Consider the following 27,169-nt stretch of genomic DNA (forward strand, 5'->3'; position numbering starts at 1 on the left):
AGTTTCTAAAGGGCAAGCCAAGATATTTGATGCAAACTGATGTAAAACATACACTAGAAGCATTTCAGGTGAAACTGGTCTCTTGGTAGGATTACCAGATAAAATACAGTGTGGCCAGTTAAATTCTTATTTCAGATGATTTTTTTTTTACTATAGGTATGCCCCATGCAGTATTTACTATACTAAAAATTATTTACTTATCTGAAAATTACAATTAAATGGGTGTCCTGTATTTTTATTTGCTTAATCTGTCAACCATTTCTCTTGTAGTGATTAACATAATTCGGTAAAATAATAGTTCATAATCCATTAGAGAATTTATAAAATATACCTAACATATTCTTAAAATTAAAACAGGACTGAACAAGCTGGCAGGGTTCCTTCCTTCCTTATCTTTCAGGTACATTATCAATATCGTTTTCTGGAAAACAAATGTTACTCGGTTGTATGGATAAAAAGCAAGTAATTAAGTAATAAAACTCATTTGTACAGGGGGAAATATCCAACACCCCATTGCTTCAGTAAAGATTATAATGATTCTGGATTGCATATAGTCCAACCTCCAGAAAGAAAAAAAAACTTTCTGAGAAAGGTTGACAGGAACTACATCTTAATTTCCTTTGGGAATTTCCCCATGCATTTGGCTGTGACACTATCCTGTATGTACAAACACACACAGACACACAGACACAGACACACACACACACACACACACACACACACACACCCTTTCTGTTTGTTTCTGTTGCAGTAGAGTTAATTGTATCTGAAAGAAGTTTGGAAGGTGTTTACTTGGACCATGTCATTAACATTTCCAACTTGTTGAGTGGTTTCCATGTTTCTCAGAGGTCTTCACCCTGTAAAGGCTGATGGATGGGCTGACAGAGCCTTCTAGGCTTCGGTTGGTGTAATGTGAGCTCAGTGCCTGGAAACAATAAAACAGCAATTTTCTGAGAGATTTGCCTGCAAAAGAGCCAGGAACATAAAAGCCTTTTCCGTTTCCCACCCTAAGCCTCTTCTTTTCTCTCAGTCCCAGGAGGGGTTTGGGAGACTGTATCCTGTCAGGTTAATTGAGGGTGACATTAAATGTAGTCTCAGCAGCAGCCGCTGTAATGGCTGGAAGGGAAAGACCCCTGGAGTAGGAATCAGAAGAGCTGGGCTCCGGTCTGGCCAGAGTGGAGGCTTCAAGTCATGAACGACAGAAGCAAAGGCTGCAGGGGTGAGACAATGTCAGATCTTTTCACTTGAAAGCTGGATGCGGGCATCCAGTCATGTTTTGACAAGCAATGGTTCTGGCTCCAGTAATGGCTTCGAACTAGGAGAAGGTCCTTCCCCAGTTAAGTCCATTAAAGCTGGGCCAGACTGTCTAACTTCATGCTGATCACCATCCACAACGCTGCATTCTCAGAGGGCCGTGCCTTGAAACTGGGCTTTTTTATGTTACAAGACAAGATGGGAAATGCATCCTCAACCATGTGTGCTAAAGACAGATTCAGGGTAGGAAGATCAGGACTAGAGCGAGGTGAGGGGCTACCAGGGGGATTTTGGTTCCCCAGGGCAGTTTTGTAACAATAAGCAATAACTCTGGAGAAGTCTACATTCAGGATCCCTTGTCCAGTACCACAGCCCAGTGGATACTTTCTGATTTAAAAATGCATTGAATTGGGACAATTCTGCCTACCACTGCTACTTCTTCTTTGGTAATCCAACGATCTTGTAATAGTTTACTTCCAGGTTCACCCAGTAATCTGAAACTATTCCAAATAATAAATAACTATAAACTTAAAATAAGTTCTCTGGAAGGCCTAAAAAATAATGTTGGAAAAGTCTCTTTTAAAAAAATGTTTGTTTTTGAGAGAAAGAGAGCGAGTGGAGGAGGTCCAGAGAGGATCTGAAGGGAGCTCCGTGCTGACAGCAGAGAGTCAGATGTGGCGCTCAAACTCATGAACCATGAGATCATGACCTGAGTCCAAGTCAGATGCTCAACTGACTGAGCCACCCAGACACCCCTGGAAGAGTCTCTTTTAATGAACTTTTTGGCTCTCATGAGGAAACAACTTCTATTTTCAGGTTTTAAAATCCTAATTGAGGTTAACTTATATGATGTTGTGATATGATAGAGAAACTGACTGTGTCTTATTGCCCTACAAGGAACAGGACTGTCGGTAAAGATGGAAATAAAGGTTATTAGTCCAGGGTGCCTGAGTTCCCTTTACCTCAGGGGAAGGCCAGAAGCCTGTGTTAAGCTCATGCTCAAGACAGCAAAGGAGAGAGGGGCTGGGAGCAATGCAGCCAGACCCTGGGAAGAGAGGTGGATTCTTCTGAGATGGAGGAAACAGATCATTAAAACGAGGAAATCGGGGGCGCCTGGGTGGCTTGGTCGGTTAAGTGTCTGACTTCGGCTCAGGTCATGATCTCACGGTCTGTGGGTTCAAGCCCTGCGTCGGGCTCTGTGCTGACAGCTCGGAGCCTGGAGCCTGTTTCAGATTCTGTGTCTCCCTCTCTCTGTGACCATCCCCCATTCATGCTCTGTCTCTCTCTGTCTCAAAAATAAATAAACGTGGGGCACCTGGGTGGCTCAGTCGGTTGGGCGTCCGACTTCAGCTCAGGTCATGATCTCACTGTCCATGAGTTCGAGCCCCACGTCGGGCTCTGTGCTGACAGCTCAGAGCCTGGAGCCTGCTTCCGATTCTGTGTCTCCCTCTCTCTGGCCCTCCCCCACTCACACTCTGTCTCACTCTCTCTCTCAAAAATAAATAAACATTAAAAATAAATAAATAAATAAATAAATAAACGTTAAAAAAAAATTTTTTTTTTCGAGGAAATCGTAGGTTTTCACAGGCAGGCACTTATATTCTTCAGTCCCACACAGTGCCTCAGGTGACAGGACAATGAAGGGGGGTACATGCATGCCCATAAAATGAACTCAAATTGCTACGGCCTTGAAAGCCTCAGCAGGTCCAGTGGCCAAGCCATGAGGTGACAGAAGCAGCAGATGACATGGGCGGCAGGACTGTAAATAGAACACCCACCCACCTCAGAATGGAGATATGAGCCAGAGATAAAAACAACATTTTCTTTTCTTTTCTTAAAAATTTTTAACGTTTATTTATTATTGAGAGACAGAGAGAGACAGAACATGAGCATGGGATAGGCAGAGAGAAGGGGAGACACAGACCCAAAGCAGGCTCTAGGCTCTGAGCTGTCAGCACAGAGCCCGACGCGAGGCTCGAACCCACAAACCACAAGATCATGACCTGAGCCGAAGTCTGAGGCTAAACCGACTTAGCCACCCAGGAGCCCCAACAACATTTTCTGATCCAAACTGGAACACGACCCAGTCTTTCATACTGATGCTGGACCCACATCTCCTGCCTTGGCCAAGATACTGGCCCCCAAACAGTTAAGTGTTGGTCATTGTCAACTTCTTCTTGCACAGAGCAGTAATGGGAAGCCCATCTGGAACCATCTTTTCCAGCTACAGGTAGAAGTCAGGGGACAGACTGGCCACCAGACAGAAGCAGAATTGACTTCAGAGACCCTGGCTTGGTGTCAAGAGCCATGGGAAGCATGTGAACACTGGCCAGCCATCGTGAAATCTTTCCAGAAAGACACTCGGTGCTGGTTCAGCTTCCCATCTCCTGTCTAATCTTTTCCCCCGCCTCCCCTCCAGGCCTCTGCTGGCAGCTGCACTTTCAGGACTGATTGTGATGGTGATTTTCTGTGTAAAGGATGAGTGAGCATTTCTATAAGATGCATCTCCTATTACCAACATCACTAATTGCTTTCTTGCATCCAATCCGTCATTTCACTTCATCTGTGGATTTCATGAATGAGCCATTGACTCCCTCCTCCAGGTCATTAGTGAAGATGTCAGATTCTGACCGACCTAATACCACTCCCCATGGCTCAATGCTAGCTTCACTGAGCGCTCCCGTGGGAGGCACTCATCACTCCCATATGTGGGCCTTCGGTGTCTCAAACCAATGTTAAACTATTTTGCAAGAAGTCTTAGGATGTTGTAAAAATTAATGTTTTCCCAAGGAACTCCCAATTTTCATAGGATCAGAACAGACGGCCGCATGACACAGTACAATATACAAGCTATCAAATCCTGGCTCCCAGTGGCCAGAGAGTGCAGGCTCATTTATCCATTCATTTTTGTCGCTGGAAGAACAAAAGGATTACATCCTTCTGTGATAATCCTCTATGCTTTTTATGCCTTTCCAGCATCACACTTTTATGTTAATTTGTCTTTTCTATTTCACAGAAACTTTTGAGTTTAGTCCATCCTCCTGGTTACTGTTAGGGTGCTTTATGGAAATCAGCAGGTTACTGGATTGGCTGTGAAGCATACATAGATGGCTGAAATTTAAGTTTAGAGAAGATGTTCTCCACGGCCGGGAGAGCAGGTATTGTTCCTGGGGTTTCTTGACTGCTCTTTTCCCACTCCCAGTGTAAATCAAGTTCTAATTATGAGAACTGAATCAAAGACAATGATCTAGTAGGTCAGATGAATTCTTTTTTTTTAATCCCTAGATACTGGTTACACAGAGTATTCAAGTTTCAACACCTACTTTTTCTTCTTTGCCTTGGAATTTCCTTCTGAAAATCAGGAAAAGAGGAGCACTTTTCTTCCCTCTGTTAAAATACTTTTTTGGGGAAGGGGCGTCTGGGTGGCTCAGCCGGTTAAGCGTCCAACTTCAGCTCAGGTCACAATCTCGCAGTCTGTGAGTTCAAGCCCTGCGTCGGGCTCTGGGCTGATGGCTCAGAGCCTGGAGCCTGCTTAGGATTCTGTGTCTCCCTCTCTCTCTGCCCCTCCCCCGTTCATGCTCTGTCTCAAAAATAAATAAACGTTAAAAAATAAAAAATAAAATAAAATACTTTTTTTTGATTAAAGAAACATAACTAATTATAAACATAACATAATTATAACTCAACTATCACTATAACTTGTGAAAAATGCTTATAAAAGCACACTGAAAAGAAAGCTATAAAATGAAATGTTTGTTTTTTTGGAGTGGCAAAATTGAAGACAAATTTTATTTTATTATAATATTTAGTATGGTTAGTATAATATAATCTGTAATATACTCTCATATAGTCTGATAATAAGTGTTTTTTCAAAGCTGAACAATTAAAACCTTTGGGGAGAGTTTCTTTCTGCTTGGAGTCCAAACTGAAAATGGATCCCCCATTAGCCAAGTGTTGTGGTATTTCCTGAGCAACACTATTAAACATTTTCCAGGCAACAGGATCTCTGATATTACCATTTAATCACTTCACACCAAAAAGCATGTGAGTTGCATCATGTAACTCAAAAACTATTCTGGAGGGTAAGGTACCACAGGATCTTTGGATGTACTTCCAAGTTCTAGTGAGGATTATCTGATCTTGTATCGTAATATATAGAATAGTATAGCATATTAGAACAAATTGTAGAACAAACATATAGCATAATAGTTAGAATACTGACTTTGGCAATAGCATAGTTTCAAATGCCTGCCCTGCCACATATTACCTGTATGATCTTGGGAATATTATTTAATCTCTTTGATCCTTAGTTTCACTGTATGAAAATGTGATAATAAATCTACCAATTATAAGGATTAAGTGAGTATATTAGGATTCTCCAAAGAAACAGATCTATATCTATATAATCTATATCTATATCTGTATCTATGTCTATATCTTCAAATATATACATAAATATATTTATTTATATGTATATATAAATCTCTGTCTTATTAAGGCCTCCAACTGATCAGATGAGACCCGCCCACATTATGGCGGGTAATCTGTGTTACTCAAAGTCTACAGATTTAAATGTTAGTTTCATCCCAAAAAACACATTCACAAAAGCATCCAGAAGACTGCCTGAACAAATATCTGGGCACCGGTGGCCCAGCCTACTTGCCATGTTAAAATGAATCCTCACAGTGAGGTAAGGTTTGTAAACAGAAAGAAAGAGATAGGGCAGACAACATTTAATAAAAACTTCTCATTATTTTATATATGCCAGTGGCTTGGGGGATAAGGATAAAGTTGCTCGTTTTAAGAGAAGTGTTTTGCTGAAAGTGTCTGATAAAGAATAGCTGGTATACGCTAAGGAGAGGTGGAGTGATCGCCGATTTACTATTTAAGACTACAGGTGTTGTGATCCTGCAAGCTAGCTACTCTCTTTCACAAAGAAAGGAGGAGGCCGGAAGGATGTGGAACTACAAACTCTCACACCACTAATATAAAACAAAACAAGATTTTTAGGATGATTCATCAGTGATAAACATGTGCACTCTCTTAACTCCAGAGCAATGCAAGGTCAATACTGTAGTAAAAAAACAAGTGTATACTCTTCCGTTTTATATTTTTCTCTTCCAAACCATACACAAAGTGAAGAACCAGATGTTCTAAAAGAGATGCCCTCCTGGGCTGCATGGGTGGCTCAGTCAGTTGAGCGTCTGACTTTGGCTCAGGTCATGATCTTGCAGCTCGTGAGTTCAAGCCCCGCATCGGGCTTTGTGCTGACAGCACGGAGCCTGGAGCCCGCTTCAAGTGTTGTGTCTCCCTCTCTCTCTCTGCCCCTCCCCTGTCATGCTCTATCTCTCTCTCTTCAAAAACAAATAAACATTAAAACAATTAAAAATAAAATAAAAAATAAAAGGTATGCCCTCCAAATAGTGGAATAAAAATGCAAATGCACCAATTAATATTGTGGGGAACAAACTCTTAGCACATAAGGTTTTCTACAATAAATTCAACACAAATTTCATTCAGACTTGATACTGATAATGATCTTGCCTGACTGGATCTGATATGTTTCAGACTTAGAAGAACTCAGCAAAGATATTTACATCCTGCACGTACACCCACCCACCCCCAACCCCCGGAAAATAACAACATCTATTAAGATACAGAACGGTCAATAGTACACAGGCAGTAGACATCAAGGAGACCACAGGTGTTACGAATGCAAGATTAATCTTTAGAATTGTTTAAATGAGCTTTAATGAAAAGTGCATTGGAATGGAGACAGAATTGACAACCGGCTGATGTTTCCTTTTAGAAATGTTTTCCCCTTTCTATTGGGAAATGCTCTTTTTTTAAAAAAAATGTTTTTTAACGTTTATTTATTTTTGAGACAGAGAGAGAGACAGAGTATGAACGGGGGAGGGTCAGAGAGAGAGGGAAACACAGAATCTGAAACAGGCTCCAGGCTCTGAGCTGTCAGCACAGAGCCCGACACGGGGCTTGAACTCACTGGCCGCGAGATCATGACCTGAGCCGAAGTCGGACGCTCAACCGAGCCACTCAGGCGCCCAGTTGGGAAATGTTCTAAGCCAAGTTTCCTCTCTTGGAACATTAAGAAAATAATATGACCTGTCCTACTTTCCAGAGAAGTTGTGCTTGTCACATACTGCAAGATATGTGAAAGCACTTTGAAAATGAAATGATGTAAGTAGAGTTACTATTTTTAGTATTAAAAAAGAAGAGAAGAGAGACAGAGTGGAAAATGGGAAAGGTAACAGCTTTTGAATCAGCCAGTCTGGAGGCTGAACACCAACTGTGCCTCTCTCTACTTGTGTGACTGTGAGAAATTCTCTACTTCTTGGAGCAAAAAATGTCGGGCTTTATAAACCGAAGTTTCCAGGTGTGTGGACACTTCGAATATGTAGTTGAATGTATATGAATGATACATAAGAAGAAAGGACAGGTGAAATTACTGCATTAATAGCACAGTGAATGGAAACATACTAATTAACACAGGAAATGCTAAAAAGAAAGTTTTCACTTTGCAGAGCTAAGAATACAATACTTTCGTAAAAGGAAGTTACAGTGGCCCAGGGAAAGTGGGGAAGAAGTAAAGGAGCAAAGCTGGATGTGAAGTGAAACTGAAAAGACGTTTCAGGCAGCCAGCTCGAACCTGTGAGGCTGAGCTTCCGGCATCTCAGTAGGAGACAGATCTCAGGGCAGAGTGAAACCACATCAGTTTGAGGCATGGTAGTCTTTCTCAAACAAATCTCAAATTAGGAAAGCAAAACAAAACTGAGGTGACGTTCTAATGACTCTTGGGACTTAGTCTTGGATGGAAGAGAAGACATGCTTGAGTCTAAACTCCAGATGTATTTCTTGGGTGACTGTTGGTAAGCTATTGTCTCATGGCTCCACACTCACCTTTCTATAGTCAGCATTGTGATTTTGGGTCTGGGACTCTGTAAACCACATCTCTGGCCAAATGATTCCATGTTAGGTTCCTTTTGCCAATAGGGGCCACGAGAGAAAGACTGGAAGTCTGAGGAGGAAGAAAGCCTTGCTTGTTTCTGTTTCCTTACTGTGACCTTCCTGCCTATTTTCCTGTTCCTGTGAGTATCATCCCAGGAATGCTTCTTGGCCTCATAGTGGCAGTTTCTTCTTGTAATTCTGTAACACTTGCAGATCCAGATTCATTACACCCCCTTGCAGACACCTGCACCAGCCAGTCAGCAACCCCCCTCCTCACATATCTGGGTCCCAGCCCCTTTCTCTGAGCTCAGAGACACCAGAGTCAGCTGAGCAGAGTAGAGTGCATTCCCCAAAGGATACTCACTCTCACCATGTCCCCTGAACATCGAGCTGGAGGTCTTGGTCACTGCATACTGACAAAAAAAGAAAGAAGAAATACAAAAGAATAATGATCGGGAAAGAAGTAACCTCTTTGCAGATTATATACTTCTTTCTATAGAAATTCCTAACAATATATAAAACAACTACTAGAACTCATGAACTTGTCAGAGGCACAGGATCAATGTTACTATACTCAAACAGTGTGTTTTTATATACTACAGCAAACGGCATGAATATTCAGTTTTAAAATTTTCATATACAATAGCATCAAAACCCTGAGCAGTTACGGTTCTGTCATATAAGATCTAGTGTAAACTTTTGGTCAGGTAACAATAAATGGTGCTGTCTCTCCCACAGCCAGCACACATGGATTGTCTAGGCCTCAGCAGATGGAAGCAGGAATGGGTCTCTCATTACTATACCAAATAGCCCACCTGCAGAGTTTCTGCATCCATCTCTGCATCTTTAAGCTCTGCCCTCCGGAGGTCTTGGTTTCTAAGAGAGAAATCCTTATAACAACGGTTTCATGGAACTGGAGTTTGAGACCACTATCAGATCATTTTGAGTTCCTCATACCATGAAACCAATAGGCAAAGAAGGAAGCTGCTCTGCTGGGTAGCTGATCCGGATTATCAAGAGGGAACTGGATTCCTGCCTAAAAATGTGAACAGGGAGTATTATTTCTGGAACCCAGGGAATTCTCTCTGATTGCTCTTAATACCATCATTTCCAATAGTAAAAGTGAACTGAAAACTACATCAAGCAATAAAGGAAAGAGTCACTGAAGACTTTTAGGTAATGAGCCCTGACCAGCTGAGGTCCTGGCTGATGGAAACGGAAGCACGTAATGTGTAATGGAAGGAGGAAATTATTAATACCAACCAGCCACAGCTTTGCGATGAGTTACAAGAATGAAAACGTTGGTGGCTTCACATAGATTCTTGCTTGCTGTTATGTGTGTTTCTATGTATATATTAACTATTTTCTTCTTCTCTTTCTTTTCCATATTTCTTAACATTTTTACTGAAGGTCAAATCTATGATGGGATTGGGATTGGGATTGAAAACGAGGCATAATTAACATACTCCAGAGATGGCTAGAAATCACAGTATGGGTTTTCCCACCCTGTTGTGTATAGGAAGAAACCATTAAATATCTATTTATATTGATTTTAACCTTGTCTTTAAAATTTTTTTTTAATGTTTATTTATTTTTTAGACAGAGAGAGACAGAGCATGAACGGGGGAGGGGCAGAGAGAGAGGGAGACACAGAATTGGAAGCAGGCTCCAGGCTCTGAGCCATCAGCCCAGAGCCCGGCGCGGGGCTCGAACTCACGGACGGCGAGATCGTGACCTGAGCTGAAGTCGGCCGCGTAACCGACTGAGCCACCCAGGCGCCCCTAACCTTGTCTTTTAAAATTTGTTTTATAAGCATGTAATGTATTATTAGAAAAACACATATATAGTTAACAAACAGATAAACATCCATACATTAGGGGTGTATGCTAAAAAAAAGGCATGCTAGGGTATGTGATCAAAAAAAGCTTGGAGATCACCGGGTTAGGGCACAGTAGTTTGGAGATCAGGAATATGGCTTTGCTATCTATGTGTGGGCTACTTAGCTCTGCAAATAGGCTACTCTATCCCCAAATTACAGGCTACCCTCACTCATCCGTTCTGTACCATCTTACCCACCCATGGTACCAGGTCAGAAGTTGAGGTGCCTTAGTAGAATACATCTTTCCTGCTTAGACAATGAGTCCACATCACTGGTGTCAGATCTAAGGCCAGTGCTTACACATCCTAAACAAATGGGTCTACTGTGGTCACCTGACTTGGTTGGTAATCTCTCAGAGGGCAGTGATCTGGTTTGTTGATAGTTAACTCTTACTCCCACATTCTATCTAGCAGAAATATCTGCAAATGACACCTTGAAACTCCACCAGTACAATGATGTGTGTTGTTCACAAAGGTCCTGAAGAATTATACAATCCTACTCTCCCTCCACAATGAAACCACAAGAGTATAAATTATGCTCAGTTTGGGGTATTCTTAGAGCAGTGTAGCATTCTGTTACCAAAAATATTTCATTAACTAAAATGCTTCCTCTAGCCAAGCCTGAAAATCAGTTTGTACTGTGTTTCTTTTGTTCTATCATCCATCCAATTCCTCCATCCATGTTCTCACTCGCTGCACCTGTATTTACCTACTGAGTGAGCAGGCAAAACTTACAGATGAAGACAATGTCAAAGTCTTCATTTTCCTTATGCATTAAAATTGGGAATCGAACTCAAGTGACCTTAAAACTCTAACAGAATTAGAGACCTGCAACAAGTGTTGATCCTCAGCATTCTAAGTTCCTTTCCAGTTGATCAAGTCAGCTAAACTCCCTCCCAAAAAGAATCTCAAGATCCCTTTCTCTCAACCTGTTCCCTGCCTGCCCAAGTCTCCCTTTTAAAATGTTACTGGATCCAGGGGCGCCAGGGTGGCTCAGTTGGCTGAGGAGATCTCATGGTTGTGAAATTGAGCCCTGCATCAGGCTCTGCGTTGGGTGTGGAGCCTGCTTAGGATGTTCTCTCTCTCTCCTTCTGCCCCTCCCCCACCTCAAAAAAGAAATGTGACTGGATCCAGAAATATCCTAACAATCATTACCTGTTGGCTACTGGGTCACTACAACAATGAGAAGCTGCTTTGTCTCCGGAGCTGCCCGGCAGCATGTCTGACGATGGAGGACCCCTTTTATTTCTATAGACAAAATGTCTCTCTCTTGAAAACAATTGATATTCTTGACAGACTGTGAATTGTAGAAGTCTTGCTCAGAAGGAAAGCTGTCAAGGGAAGAAACACTTCCTTTCTTGATCGTTTGGATAATAGAGAGCAGAGATTTTTTTTAAGGGAAACCAAAAGATGTTTCAGGTGACCCCAAATGAGAGAGGAATTTTCCTTGTTGGTAAAATGAGGCACATTCATCTAAATGGCTGCCAGCACACAAACACATCCACACAGGGTTACATGCCTTAACATTTATCTTACTAATTAGACAGCAATCTCACATCCAAGAAGCCACTCAGAAGTGGGACTCTTCCCAAGTCTTTTAAATAAATCTCACTTGCAAAAATTCCTTCTGTTCCACATTTCTGAAATAAAGTTATTTGAATGCTACTATGTCTTTGTCATATGTCCATTATTTTAATTGTCTTCAGTCTCCTGGTCCACCAGTGTCGATATTTTTCCTCATCTCCAGGCCAGGCATAAAACTGCTTAAATCCAATCATCCAATATTAACACTGATACTGCTGACTAACCAATGAACTGTGCTCGTGGATCAACCAGTATTTCCTTTAGCCTTTACTCACTAAAACACTGCAATTGCCAATGTGAAGTTCCTTTCTACAGATAGGATTTGGAGTTTCTTCACCTGGGCCAAGAACTAGAGAAGAAAGATTGAGGAGAAAAGACCATAGATTACAGCGCAAAGTCACTTGAACTGCTGCATTTAGGCCAGAGTAGCTTTCACAGTGATTTTTTTTTTTTTTAAGAGGAGGGTTGTTTCCTTTTATGTTTGAAAAGAAAAACTGTATGGGTGGGATAGGATTTTAATGGATATTTATGCTTTATAGTTAAAACGGATCACGTCATACTGAGACCCCTCACCACCCTCTAAACCTGCAGCATGAGAGCGTTCTTTTAAACAGGATGGAAAGTAAACAGTTATGTGAGCACTGCCATCTGGATAGGCTCTGGTGCTAACTTTCAAACTCCGCTTAGCATCCTCTAAAAGATACTTGAAATGCATTCACATGATTCTGAGTAAGTGCTGTGGGAGTCTGAAGGATTTCAGCAGTTCTTCCTCTCTCAGTCAGCAAGATTTTCTGCTAAAGATCTCCAATTACTTTAGTACTTTGCAAACACTGTGAATGAAAGCACATCAGTGCTACCCACAAGCAAGCTGCTTTCAGAAAGCTTCCTCAGCGAGCACTGGGCTATCTGCTTACTGTGCACACAGTCTCCAAGGGTCCTGATGCCCGATGGCCTTGATGTCCTCCTGGAAGAGGACAGGAGAACCAGACCTTAGTGGCTCTGGTTTCAGTCCACTGGCCCAAGGAGTTCAAAGATTGGTTATGGAGATGTCACCTGAATGGGAAAGCAACCAGCTGGCTTATAGAGAGGTTTTTGATTAGAAATCTTTAAAAGCAACAATAAACCTACTTCAGTTCACAAAACAAACCACTGAAATCCAGTAGGGGATGTCTTGATTTAAATACCTAGGAGGTTCTGAAAAATTAGGTCCGTTCATACACAGTTGGTAAGACAGTTTATTGGAACAACTATTCTGATAAAAATGTTTCAAAAATTTAATTGTGTATATCACTTGACTAAATAATACCTTTTCTGGGAATTTATCCTAAGAGTACAATCACACAAGTATGCAGAGACATATGCATAAAAGTGTTTATTGTGGTATTGTTATTGGAAACAATTTGAATGCTCATATTGGGTACTTCATAAATAAAGGATAACACATATTTACAAGGGATTATCTAACCATTAAAATAGTTATGGTACTCATATGGAATAAGATGCTCATGATACATTTTTAGGTGGTAAAGGTAGATGATATGTAGAGTATGAGTCAAAATATGTGTATTTTTTAGTGTGTAGATAAAAAATTGAATGAGCTCTTCTTGGGTTCCCCATTTTTGGTACCAAATTCTGCATGAGTCACAATTCAACAAGAGAAATAGAATCAGAAGGATATGTCTATCTATATCTATATCTATATCTATATCTATATCTATATCTATTATCTATAATCTATAATCTATATCTACCTACATACCTATAATTAAAGATATTTGTTACAGGACTTGGTTTATACAATTACAGGGGCCAGTGAAGCAGTATCTGTAAGGCTGTGTGTCTGTGTCTGGTGTTGGATCTTGAAGTTCACATGACAGAGTCAGGAAGGGAATTTCACACATAGGCTGGAACCTCATGAGGGTTAACTGAAACCTGTGTCTATTGTAGTTGCCTCTCTTCTTGGTGATGAGAGTAGCCCTCAAAACAAACAAACAAACAAACAAACAAACAAAACAAGACAGGATTCAGGGGAAGGCAGAGGCAAGCTTAGCTGCTGCCTCATGGCAATCAGGTGAGTCAGCAGATCAGCAGCAACGTGTGTCAATTACAAAACGGCTGCTGCCTCCCTTCTGCCTACCAAAAATTTTGCAAGGATCTCCTGTGTGATCTACGCTATCGAGAAATATACAAGAAGAATTCTTGGAGATGTAGTTCAGACTAGCCAAGTTGACACATTGCAAAGCCATCACAGAGGCCAAGTCGGGATGTAGCTCGGACTGAGAACCCAAGGGCTGCCTGCTCTCTGACCCCCCCAACTCCCAGATTCAGGCTCATTTGTTCACCCAGGCCTGGGTAGGTAAGAATTGCTTACATAGTTTATATGGTTTTCTTCCTTCCCACGGCAGGATTTAGCATCCAGAAGTTAAAAAGATAAGATGTCACTGTTTTGGAGAATGACTCAATACAAATCACGACAAGAGTGTGTGCTTGTCCCAAGTGTATTACATATATTTATTCATTTAGTTCTGGCATCAAATTGATACCAAAGATGAAATTGAAATACAAAGGGTTAAGCACCTGGCTGGCAAGCACACAGGTGAAAAGGGGCAGAGTCAAGATCTCAAACTTAGCACTCCGGTTCTAATCCTATGTGCTTAATCATTATGCTGTACTTGTTCCTCTTAGATAGCTACATTACCTACAAATTGGTGTCTGCTGCGAAAACCCTGAAACACTGCAGAATTCTTAAGAATCTAATGAAGTATACTGTATTCTGTTTACTAAACAGGGAAAAATAGTTCATAGATTTCTCCAGAACTGTTGTGTTAAATAAAGTACAAGATGTGAAATAGCCAAATCATAAATTCTCATACAAATACAAAATGAACATCTGTTAAATATTTTATTTAATTCATGGATTAGTGAGGAAACCAGTACGATATTAAAATTGATTCAAAGGAGTGGCTGATTTACAGATATTTTTATTCTCTGGTGGACAAAATTCATTTGCATCGCTATAAACAGGAATCTTTTGCTTTTCTGGGGACAAGAAATGTTTGCATTGTTATTAGTTTTCCACATGAGTAGAATTCTATCGCTACAGATTTGCAAATAGCCTTGTCAAAGACAGTCAAATATGCACATCCCATAGAGTCAGAGAATCCCTGGAGGGTCTGCTAGACAATCCCACATTCACCTAACAAACACTTTAGTAATCTCTCCTGCCCATTTCCAAGGCTTTAACAACTTTCCTGACAACTGAAATATAAAAATTCTTTACTGAATTAATTGAGCCATCATAAAACATTCTAGCTACTTCAGGGGCACCAGGGTGGCTCAGTTGGTTAAGCGTCCAACTCTTGATTTTGGATCAGGTCATGATCTCATGGTTCGTGGGATTGAGCCATATGTAGGGCTCCGAGGTGACAGCATGGAGCCTGCTTGGGATTCTCCCACTCTCCCCCTCTCTCTCTGCCCCTCCCCCTCCTCTCAAAATAAGTAAATAAACTTAAAAAAACATTCTAGTTACTTCAAATTGTATTTTAGCTGACACATTTCCTAAGGATCCTTTCTTTTCTAGAATTCTATGATTCTAAGAAAGTGGATATTTCCTGATTAGATATTATAAGAATAAGATTACAGTAATTTTATTTTCCTATTTTTGTGGGTATTATAATTTTGGGAGTAAGGGGAATTTTTTAACAAAAAAGTTTTACCAAGGGTAATTGTCAAAAACAGGTGAGGAAAGAAATGCAAGAAGAATTAAGTTTAAAAACTGAAAAAGTGAGAATAAGAAAGATAGAACAGGCATAGGAACAAATACATGGATAATTTCTTTAAGTCACGTAGTGGACTGTGGTCTATAGGTACTCCACGCAGACACTCTGTATTTATTTACTCACCAAGAATCTTAAAACCATTGACTCAATGTCGTGGAATCCTAAGTAACTAACCCAGAGAAGTTTTCCTGGTCTGGGATCGGTGGGAAAGTAAATGTTCTAAGATTCCAATTGGGACACTTAAAAGGAATGCTTACTCTTGTCTGATTATAAAAAGGCAGAGAAGAACACAACGTGCAAGATTAAAAACAAAAAACAAAGTTCCAGAAGGAAGAATGCTTCCATTGGGTTCCTTCTGAAAGGACAGCCCTGAGACAGTAGGAGAAGCGGAATAGTTAAACACGGTAGAAGGCAGCCTTTCTGTGTGTGCTGTGGGACATATGCGTCTGTGTTTTGTGAGGAAACCAGTTACACAGGGGGCTGTGTGAATTGAGACCATGAACCCAATTCTCCCTTGGAGCCCCAGGAAAGGGGAAGGGCCTATTTGGAAGAGCTCACTCACCTGAGTACACTCACTGGCACCCTACCGGTATCACTTCAGCCTTCGGATTGCCCTCGGAATAGTTCAATGCTGAGAGTGTTGGGCCATTATTCTCAAAAGACTCAACTCCTGGTAAGATGGCCATTAGATAAAGTATTCTTCCTTGAGGGTGCTTTAATCTCTCTCATTACGTGGTGAGCAGGATTTGGAATTGCTTAGCCCATAAATTCATTTAATCTAATTTGTCACATAAAGCATCAGAATTAACTTCCAGATTAACATTGTGGCTGTAGGCATGTTCATGCAAGCCTTCCTGCTGAGCACCGGGCCAGTCACCAGAAGAGGGGCCACACCCTCAAGGTGCCGAAATTTTAGTTAAGCAATACAACAAGCATATATAGAAAAAGGCCCATATCTCAGGACTCAGGGACTCAGGGACTTGGGTTCTAGTTTTGGATCTAGCTCTGAGGAAACGTTTGAGTTTAGCATGTTACCATATTGTCGATCTGTAAGTAAAAAGAGGAGACAATACAATTCCTGAGATCTCTTCTACCTCCCTTGAACAACACAGGCTTGAACTACATAGGTCCACTTATATATGGAATTTTTTCCAATAAACACAGTACAGTACTACAGGTGTATTTTCTCTTATGATTTTCTCAATAACATTGTCTTTACTCCAGCTTAATTTATTGTAAGAATACAATATATAATACACACAACATACAAAATATGTGTTAATCAACTTTATGTTATTGGTAAGTAAGGCTTCTAGTCAACAGTAGGCTATTAGCAGTTAAGTTTTGAGTCAAAGCTACACCTGTATTTTCAACTGTGTGGGGGCTCGGCACACCGACCCCTATGTTGTTCAAGGGTCAGCTGTGCTTAATTCTTTTTCATGAATATGGATTCATATATATAGAATAAATAGAGCTGAAAGCATAAAAAACAAAGTGTTCAAAATCATGGATTAGTCAGGACAGAGTCAGATGTAGAATTAGGAGTAGGAGTAGTGTAGTGACTAACATTGATTGTGCACTTACAATGGGCCAGGCACTGAGTTTACCACTTTAAAGCATATCTCATGTAAGCGTTGAAACAATTCTATGAAGCAGGTCATGTTAGTAGGCTCACTTTACCGATAAAGAAATTGAGGCATCAAGCATTAAAGTCCATAGATTACATAGTTTGGGTATTGGGTCACATATCTAGTAGAAATTTTTAAAGTGGAGATAAAATCTTTGGGAGGGGTGCCTGGGTGGCTCAGTTGGTTGAGCTTCTGACTCCTGATTTCGGCTCAGGTCATGACCCCAGGGTTGTGAGTTTGAGCCCTGTGTGGGGCTCTGCACTGAAGTGTGGAGACTGCTTGGGATTCTCTCTCTTCTTCTCTTAAAATAAATAAGTTTTGGGAGGGGTGCCTGGGTGGCTCAGTCAGCTGAATGTCTGACTCTTGATTTTGGCTTAGGTCGTGATCTCACAGTTTGTGGGACCATGAGATCATGACCTAAGTGCTGGATCGGGCTCCATACTGACTCAGTGCAGAGTCTGCTTGAAATTCTCTCTCTTTCTCTCTCTCTGCCCATTCCCTGTTTGTGCTGTCTAAATAAATAAATAAATAAATAAATAAATAAATAAATAAATAAATAAAATTTTAAAAGTTTGGGGAGATAATTACTGAACATCTAGGAAGTCACATTCAGTAGGAATAGGGGATACACACTCCCTAAATAGGTTGCAAAACCAATTATTTCACCCCATGTCCACTGCTAAGACCCTGCTTCAAGACATCATCATCCCCTGCTGGGGCTCCTGCAGTAAACTCCGAACAGCCAACCCCATGGTTTCTCTTGGCACACCCACCACAAGGCAACTTCCACACTGTAGCCAGAGTGGGCTTTCCATATGATAAGTCTCGTGTTGTCCTTCCCTCAACAGATATTTGCTCATGAATACAAGAAAAGTACAGTGAAGTCCATCCATGCCAGAGAACTGATGGTTGGAAAAAGAAGAGGCAAGGTGGAAGAGAGAGAGACAGAGAGAAAGAGAGAGATAGAGGGAGAGAGAGAAGCACGGAAGCTGACCCAGGAAATGGCATGACTGAGAAAAAGTATCTCCAGAAGTTGTGTATGGAACACCCTGGCAAAGACAGACAGCAGGGAGATGGTGGCTGCCTTCCCGGGTGGCGCTGATGACAGCGCCCAGGGTGGGAGCTTGCAACTTGACAGAGGGGCCCATGCCAGGAAACATTCTTGGGAAACCATCCAGGGGGCTGGGGTAGGGCTAAGTGAAAGGAAAAGGGAAACAGAAAGCTTAACCATGATTCATGAGCCTTAGGGACATCATTGGTGGGAAACAAAGCAGAATGATCGTGGTGTATTATTTCTTTAGCACGTTAACTATAAGGAATTTCAAAGGAATCTACTTGTGATAAACCCCGATTTTGTCAAGCTCTTCTACATCTATGTTTCTAACAGAACCAAAACATTTGTCTAGAAATCCTTTATAACAAAAGAAACTTTAACGATAAAATTTCTAGAGCTCATAGATGATGAAAATCTTTGCAGAATGTATCATATGTTTAATTATTTCAGTAACTTCAGATTATATCCATCATTTTATATTATACATTTATATTATACATATCCTCATGGTATAAATCTTTGCCCCTATTTAATCGTCATAATATAATATTTAACTGTGCCAATATGAATGATAGCTTCACTTAACTTTAACTGATGAATTATATAAGAATTTTTGGGAAAGCACTTCTAACACATAGAGCATATTTTTTTAATTCCCAATTTACTGGGCCCAGAAAAGGAAATGTATAATGTTTCGTTCACTACTGCTATCTATTTTAGGTCAGGAGACAGCTCAGAAAAACAAATATCACTTGAATCCCACATCTGACTAGGCAAATCTACACTTTCCAATATGGATTATTTTTGGTCCAGTGAGTTTTGTTTCAATTCTTTTTCTGCTATGTCTAGTTTCACAATGTGATTAATGACTGAACTTTTCTTGTCTTCCCCACGGTTGCCTTGAGAATTTGCAGCATTAGATTTACTCATTTACTATAAGAGCAAAACAGAGATGTGATATCCAATGTAAATGCTGCTGTCAGAAGTGCACATATATTCATCATTAACTATGTTTTAATCATTTTTCATGATAATCCACAGAACAGTTTTATATGGCACACACACTTTTTACCCATACTTTTGAAGTAAAAATAGTGCTTATGAAAAGTGTCAGATTAACATTACAAATTAAACCCTCTCTCTAGATTAAAGGCACCAGAATGGCTGACCATGGTCCTCTTTCTACAATATAGTCTCAGTTCTCAGAAGAGCTACTCTAAAAAATAAGAGTAATTTTCACAGACAGAAAAAAAGAACAATTAACTTGAAATTTCAATCTTAAAATTGAATATTGATAGCAAATTTTTTCAAATGATCAACCTGAGAAACCACCAGACATTTCTCCTCTGAATTCCCTTCCGACCCACTGGAATTTTCTCTGAATCTTAAAGCACGGTTGCTTGTGGAAAGTCCTGACTCACAGAGTTAGCATATTCAAAAACTCATTCTTGCTATTTGAAACTACAGACCTGTGCAATGGGACTACGCTGTCATCCTGGAATGACAAATCCATTTCTTCCTGGCTTTTGGGACACCCAAAAATGGCAGCCTAATCTGGATTCTTTGCACATTTCAAGAGGCTGTGGGGAGAATGTCCAGAGCAGGTATTGGAATCCAACAGGCCTAAATTCTAATCCTGATGCAGTAATTTGTTAGTCAAGTTGCCCTCACTCTCTGCCTCCAATTCTATGATCCAAATACTCAGAACATTTTACATTTATTTTAATCACCTAGGTCCTCTCTCATTTCCAAGCTTGCAGCATGTTTTTCAGTATATTTTCCTGGACTACACTTTCTGTCCCCTTTTAGCTAAACTAGTAACACTTGTCCTTCAAGTCTCAGTTTAAAGGTCACTTATTTCCTCAGCAAGGCCTTCTCTGCCCACCAGATTAGATTCCTTCTGATATATATTTCCATAACTTCCTGTCTATAACAAAAGCAAGCATCATATCATACTGTAAAGTACTTCTTTAATAATGCAATATCTTCTTTCTTGAGATTATAAATTCCGTAAGGGTAGGGACTGTCTGACTTTAGAGCTTAGTATAGCACCTGGATGGGAACAGGGGTTTAATAAATATCTGTCGAGTGAATGGATGAATGAAAGGTGTCTGTGTAATAGAAACCTAGTTATTCATCACTTTGAGATTCTGTGTGGGCACTTCCAAGAATTAAAAGAGCTGATGTACGTAGAGTATATAGCTCCAAAAATCAGGAGCTTATTAAATGGAAGCTGTCTTTATCAGAGTAGTTTAAGCACTTAGGGCCATGGTGTGAAAGATAATAGCAAGTTGAAGAGGCTGCTGGAGCCCAACAGAGGCCACTTTAGAATGCCCCAGCTCAGAGTCTTGAGAGCACATTTCTCCATGAAATGCCAAGCTTGACTGCCATGGCAACCAAAGAAAGCAAATGTTGCCGCCCCATTGGTTTAGGACTATTTCTTAATGTTGCTTTTGGTGTAGAATCCCACTTTTCAGTTAAAACACAGTAAGAAACACAAACCTCAGCCTAAGGTCATAGGATTATTGATATCGTAGTGAAGCATTTGCTTGTCATGTCCCCTCACAGAAGGGAAGTGGCTAAAAGGCAGGGATTGTATCTTTCTTGTTTGGACAGAACACCTAGTCCAGACCTTTCCATAGAGTGAAGACTCACATCCTTGTGAAGTAAAATTATTAAAGTAATTTTGGCTTCCTAAAAGACACCTTCAGATTTTACCTGAAATTCAGGGTGATATTTGTAGAAGTCTACTGACTGCCTCCATTCAAGTGCTCTGCTAGTTTCTAGAATTCAAAATTAATTTCCTAGGATTTCAAAATTAAGCTTGTTATTTCTATCAACCCGAACTCCTTTCCTTATCATCTAATATATTCCAGGGGTATCATCATCAGCATCATCATCATCAGCTTTAAAGTTATTTTTGAGTTTCCCTTTGCTGAAATAGAGCTTCTATCTCCAATCTGTCACAGAATCAGTGATTTCTCTTTATTGATTCGGGGTGTCATTTCAGGGTTCCATTGCTAACTTCCCAGATAAATATCTTCATGACCAGTTTCCTCAGCATTGCGACTGTTAATTCTCCTAAATTAATATTCATGAATATTCATAAATATTAAGAACTTATATGCCTTCCTACTCACTAACACATTAGGAATAGACGGTTTCTTGGGGTTCAAATAGCCTGCCTCCAATAGTTGATTTATCATCTTTACCCATTATTTCCTCACTGCTCCAGTAAGGCCCATTTGAACCCTGATTGCTTTCCCTCACCCCTCACATAAACACATAAGCCAGGTTCATTTATGAAATGCGTTCTCCCTTCTTCCTTACTTAATCAAGTACTTCCTTACTTAAATCATTCTTGGAGGCCTACTTAAAGTTTTTATCTCTTTCATGACCTCTCTAAATCCCACACTGTAGTTGCATTGTTGGTATAGTCATTGCCACAAAAATAGCAATTAAATATTCCCTGTTTTTTTCTATCTTCTTCCTTTCCACAAACATTTCAAATATACATGTACATGTGTCAATGGGTTGGGCAGATGAGTAAGACCAACAAGACAAAGACCCTGCTCTTAAGATATACTGACATGGATATATGCTGTATTATCCGCCTGGAATAGCATCCTCTTCGTACACAGCCCTTCTGGGAAATGTTCCTTTATCCACTGAACCAATCAAAGGGAGGGACCATTGTCTTATGGAACCTACTCTCTTATAACCAATGCTGATTGTCCCTGGGTACATATGAGATTGCACTTGGGACAGACACAGTAAGGAAGCTTTACCTTCCTTCCTTCCTTCCTTCCTTCCTTCCTTCCTTCCCTTCCTTCCTTCCTTTTTTAGAGAGAAAGGGAGAGAGACAGAGTGTGTGTGAGTGAGTGGGGAAGAGGGGCACAGGGGGAGGGAGGGAGGGAGGTGGAGGGAGAGAGACAGAGAGAGAGAGAGAAAGAGAGAGAGGGAGAATCTTAAGTAGGTTTCATACTTGGTGTGGCGCCCAATTCAGGGGTCAATCCCATGACCCCATGCTCATGACCTGAGCCAAAATCAAAAGTTGCACGCTCAACCGACTGAGCCACCCAGGCACCCCAAGAAGTTTACGTTTCTAGCCACAGTTAATTGGAACTGGGTGGAAACCTTACACAAGGTTTGATCAGTTGGAGTCCTTGTTGGACATTATGAATCTCACCATAGAGAACAAATTTCAGCCCATTGTGATGGTGATGTTGTGTGATGTGAAAGCCATGTGCCAAGAGCCATCAGCAGCTGCATTCCTGATGATGGAGAATCCAGGCTGACTGAAGGCTGAATTTTCACGGTGTGTGCTCAGGACCAATTGCAGTTCCTGGTACACAGTACTCAATACATGTTGGACAGATGGTGTCCGATACCAACTTAATGTCCATTTTATGCACAATACTACATTAGGCATTGTGAGGAAGAAACAGAAAAAATGGAATGAAGATTAACATACACTAATAGGTTTGATAATCATGTCATGACTCTTTTTAAATTTTTATTTTTTTTAAAAGTTTATTTATTTTGAGGGGGGTGGGTAGACAGCACAAATGGGAGAATGGCAGAGAGAGGGAGAGAGACAGAATCTCAGCCAGGCTCAGCGCTATCAGTGCAGAGCCTGATGCAGGGCTCAAACTCATGAACTGTGAAATCATGACCTGAGCTGAGACCGAGAGTCAAGAAACCTACCGACTGTACTACCCAGGCACCCCATCATGCGGTGATTCTTTTCTCCATGTTCTGATAAGGAAATAGAGGCTCAGATGGTTAGATAACTTGCCTGAACTTAATACAGGTGGCAAATGGCAGACTCACATGGAGCTGGGGCTCACCGTTCTGTCTGGTCCTCAGTCTCTGCTTTCTCCATGACACAGTGGTTCCTGTCTTCTCAAAGCTTACAGATTTGTTGGGAAGATGAAACATATAAACATTAATTAACTTGAGAATCGGGTATGTTTGTTGATCAAACAGATGCCATTTAAGTTTAGGATGAAGCTTGGTTGGAAACTCAGCATGTCTCAGGACCTACCACAACTGCAGACAGTAACTTGATCAGATCTGGGGTTAGATGATTGGTTTTGGCAGTACTAATTAATAAGGCCTGCCAAAAATATAATCGTAAACAGAAACAACTTCTGACTGTAACACAAAAAGAAGGTAATATAATATATCCTGGTATTCATTCAGAGTTTGGCTGTTTCCAGGATGGCCAGAAAAGTGATAATAAAGAGGTGTTCATTATAGCTGGGGTTTCTGGCAAAACTGTCACCACATTTCTCTCTGGAACACATTATACTCTTGGTTTTGTTGTTGTTGTTGTTTGTTTGTTTGTTTGTTTGCCTCATGTGGTCTCTCCTTATTTCATTACCAACCTTTATAGATAGCATGTGTGTATGTCTAATTTTGTCTCATTTACAAATTCAGTTCAATTTATATTCACGTGATTTTCAGGCTCTCCCTTTCTGCTATGACTTAAGCCATAATCTGTGGGAAATGAAGGTGAGCACTGGCGTGAAGAGAATCAGTGTCAGAGGAGAAACAGTTGCTTTGATACTAACATCAGAGGAAATGGGGAGAATTGCTTGGGGTTTCTCTTCTCCAGGCTTCCTTAAGGAAAAGACAGGCTGGGGTTGGGGGATAAAAAAGGGACTAGTCCAGCTATGGGCATGGTATTTGTATCAGTCAGGGTTCTTTGGTTGTGAGCAACAGAACCAGTTCTGACTATCATGCAAGAAGGAAATATATTGGTAGGACAATGGGTAGCTTTTGGGATGATTAGAGAGGGTAGAGAGGAAGCCTTATGAAGAGATGGGAGCCAGGACAACACCAGCAATGACTGAGCATCTGCATTTTCATTTCTATCTTTGCAACATGGCATTCAAGATTCAAAGTCCCGGGAAAACCCAAACTGTGCTATATGAGTCACTCTCCTACCCTTGGCTAGGTGAGGCCAGGGCACTTTTATTTAAAAGACTAGTAGTGTCATCAAAAGAAAAGAATAGATGCTGCATTGCAGGAAAGTGATAAATACCCACCGCTTCCCCTTGTTCAGCCCGGCTCTCCTTATGGCCCAGCTCAGAGCTGTTCTCAGAGGCATCACCCAAAGACCAAAGTTTGCACTGAACCTGTGAGATAGTAATGCCTGCTTTGCCTTTCCCTCTGTGCGTAGATTGGAGAAGTCCTGAACACCCTGTAGACCTGTCACAATCCCATGACTGTCCTGATTCTGTGGAATAAGGGTTAGCAGCTCTGAATTTTTCTGTCTCCTGCAAGTAATGGAAACTACTCATTCTGTCAATTGTACATTATCAATACAAAAAGAATTTCTGGTTTTCTATTCCATTCTCCTGCTATAAGAGACCTGCATGTGATGGTCAATATAGCTGCGTACCAAAGATAGAGTCATTTCAATGCATGTAAAGTGACAGTTTTAAATTGGTATTCAAGATATTCAGTGTTTGTGCCCTAATGTACTGAAGACAGGGATTAAACCTGTAGATATCAGAGACACTTATCAAACAATAGTTGTGTTGTCCTCAGCTCAAATTATTTGACATTTGGCTGGCAATTTTGTCCTCAAAATTATTTTCTCTCTTGGTCTTCATCTATCCTTCTACCTTTCTGACTGGGTCTCCTCTGTCTTGTCCACTTATTCATACACTTCGCATGTTCTAAAGAGAATAATTTCTAATTATTTTGAATATGGTTCTCAGTAGAAATAGTGAGTATCCCAATAGGAATGTAGACTATTGTTGTGGGGCTTTGGGGTGGCTAATGTTCAAAAGTTTTGGCAAGCAAGTGCTGGCATCTCAGGGTTCACCATTTGATTCTCAGTCTTCTTTCCCCAGAAAGAGGATCAGCAGAAAGGCTACAATGCCCCGGGAAGATCATAGCAAGAAGAGAGAGGAGAAGACTGAGGCTCTAAGCAAATCCCTGGAATGAGACACAGAACCGGGGCTGGAAAGCAAGTATGTTCTGGTGCCTGGAGGACGCTGGGTTTTGGACATGAAGTCTGTGCCCAGAATGAATCAGCCTGACTTGCCATATGGCCCCAGAATGTGAAGCTGGGACAGCCGACTGCTTTCTGTCTCAGAACCCTCCAGTGAGAGAAGGGCGGTCAGACGAGAGGGGGAGGGAGGGATTTGGATGAAAAGAACAGAATTTTGTACAATATGAAGCTGACACAAAGCTGCAAAGGACAGAGACTGGTATAAGGCTCAAGCATCTGAGTGCAGGCAATTTTGGTCCAAAGTGCCAATTGTCCAATTATGGGATTTAGTGCAGCTTAATAACAGCTTGTGTGACAAAGACTTCGGGGCTTTTATTCATGGTAAGTTCAATGTAAATCATTATTATGTTTTGACTTTCCCCAAATGTTAATTTGACCATAGACTGACTGTATTAATGAAAGTAGAATACCTTAAAGATCAGAGGTGATAAATTTGCTCTACCCTGTACTGGTTGGACCCCCAGAGTGTTGTTACATTCAGTTCTGACTTGGAGGAACACACACACACACACACACACACACACACACACACACCAAACAAACAAACAAACCCTGACGACATTCAAATAGGGTTAACAAGGAAAGTAAGATTTCTTTTTTTTTCTTAGTTTCTTTTTTTTTTTTTTTTTTTTTTTTGAGAGAGAGAGATAGAGAGTGAGAGTGGGTGGGCAGAGAGAGACAGAGAGAGAGGGAGACAGAGAATCCCAAGCAGGTTCCATGCTGTCGGTGCAGAGCCCAGAGCCGGGCTCAAACTCACAAATTGTGAGATCATGACCTGAGCCAAAATCAAGAGCAGACACTTAACCGACCGAGCCACCTAGGTGCCCTGGAGAATAATATTTCTTAAAACAATATTGTATGAGAAACAGTGGAAGAAATTGGGGGCTTTTAATCAAGAAAAGAGAAGATACAAAGGTAATAATAGCTACCTTTTAATATTTGAGGGGTTGTCATATGATAGAAAAATTAAATCTCTTCTGTGCTGCCTAATCTGTAAGTAAGAGATGTATGAAATTTTCAGAGAGGTAGATTTCAGTTCAATACCAGAAAGAATTTTCACAAAAGCATAAATATCCAAACATGAAATGAGTTGTTCAGGAGGACAGCAATTTATGTCATTGCTGCTGTTCAACATAAATACTTGAGCATTGCATTGCGTGGATATATTAGAACTCTTGGTTGTGACAGAAAACCAATTCAGGCTAGCTCAAGCAAAAAAGAAAACATAAAACATATTAATTGTTTTAGCAATCATTTCTTGAGCTCCTACCATGTACCAGACATTGTTCTAAAACCTGGGGATACAATAGTTAACAAAATATTTTAAAAAACCAAGTATCTTTGTTCTCATGGAGTATACATTCTAAGGGGGGAAACAGACAATAAAAGATACAGGCTGATACACACACACACACACACACACACACACACACACACACACACTGTACAGTCTGTGCAAAGCTCAATAGTGCCCAGTGGAGAGGGCAAGCGGGGCTGAAAGCAGATTGGAACTCTATCACCAAGCCTTAAATCTCAGTGGGCTGCAATGTTAGCCTGGAGGAAAGGTCAGTGTTTTGTAATTTGTAGCAAGGCACCAAATGTGCTGACAGACAAATGTGTAATTTGTAGCAAGGCACCAAATGTGTCTTTTAGCACAAAGGAATAAAATGTAGATCATAAGAGTGCTGTGAAGAAAGCTAAAGCCCGAGGCAACATGGATGGCATCTGAGTAAAGACCTGAAGGTTGGGAAGTCACAAAGATAAGAGGCAGGGGAGAGCCACTGATAGAGGCTCCTGTGGACCACTGCAAGGACTCCGACTTTGACTCGGAGTGAAGAGGGGAGACGATGGAGGAGTGACGTGATCTGAGTGACATTTCAAGAATGTTGTCCTGGCTGCCCGGCTAAGAACAGAGTGAAGAGAGGCAGTGGCAGAGGCAGGAGGCCCAGGTAATAGGCTGCCAAAGGGACCCAGGGAGATGACTGGCTGTGCTGTGAGC

General features: G+C 40.9%; 1 long non-coding RNA gene across 8 annotated transcripts in view; it reads right to left on the reverse strand.

Annotated features, from left to right (window-relative positions):
- Nucleotides 1-750: 750 nt before the first annotated feature.
- LOC122224399 overlaps nucleotides 751-27,169 on the reverse strand; it is a 28,402-nt gene continuing 1,983 nt past the window's right edge. For 2 of the 8 annotated variants that reach the window (XR_006204753.1, XR_006204760.1), the window contains 4 exons: nucleotides 22,977-23,055; nucleotides 8,585-8,633; nucleotides 8,173-8,290; nucleotides 751-925 (listed from right to left, as the gene is read on the reverse strand). This is a non-coding gene — a long non-coding RNA (uncharacterized LOC122224399). Of the gene's footprint in view, nucleotides 926-8,172; nucleotides 8,291-8,584; nucleotides 8,634-9,035; nucleotides 9,257-11,253; nucleotides 11,430-16,023; nucleotides 16,509-22,976; nucleotides 23,056-27,169 lie in introns of all 8 variants that reach the window. The other 6 variants (XR_006204757.1, XR_006204754.1, XR_006204755.1 and 3 more) reach the window with 6 other exon arrangements.

The sequence above is a fragment of the Panthera leo genome, chromosome B4, assembly GCF_018350215.1.
Source record: "Panthera leo isolate Ple1 chromosome B4, P.leo_Ple1_pat1.1, whole genome shotgun sequence".
In the NCBI taxonomy this organism is placed as follows: domain Eukaryota; kingdom Metazoa; phylum Chordata; class Mammalia; order Carnivora; family Felidae; genus Panthera; species Panthera leo.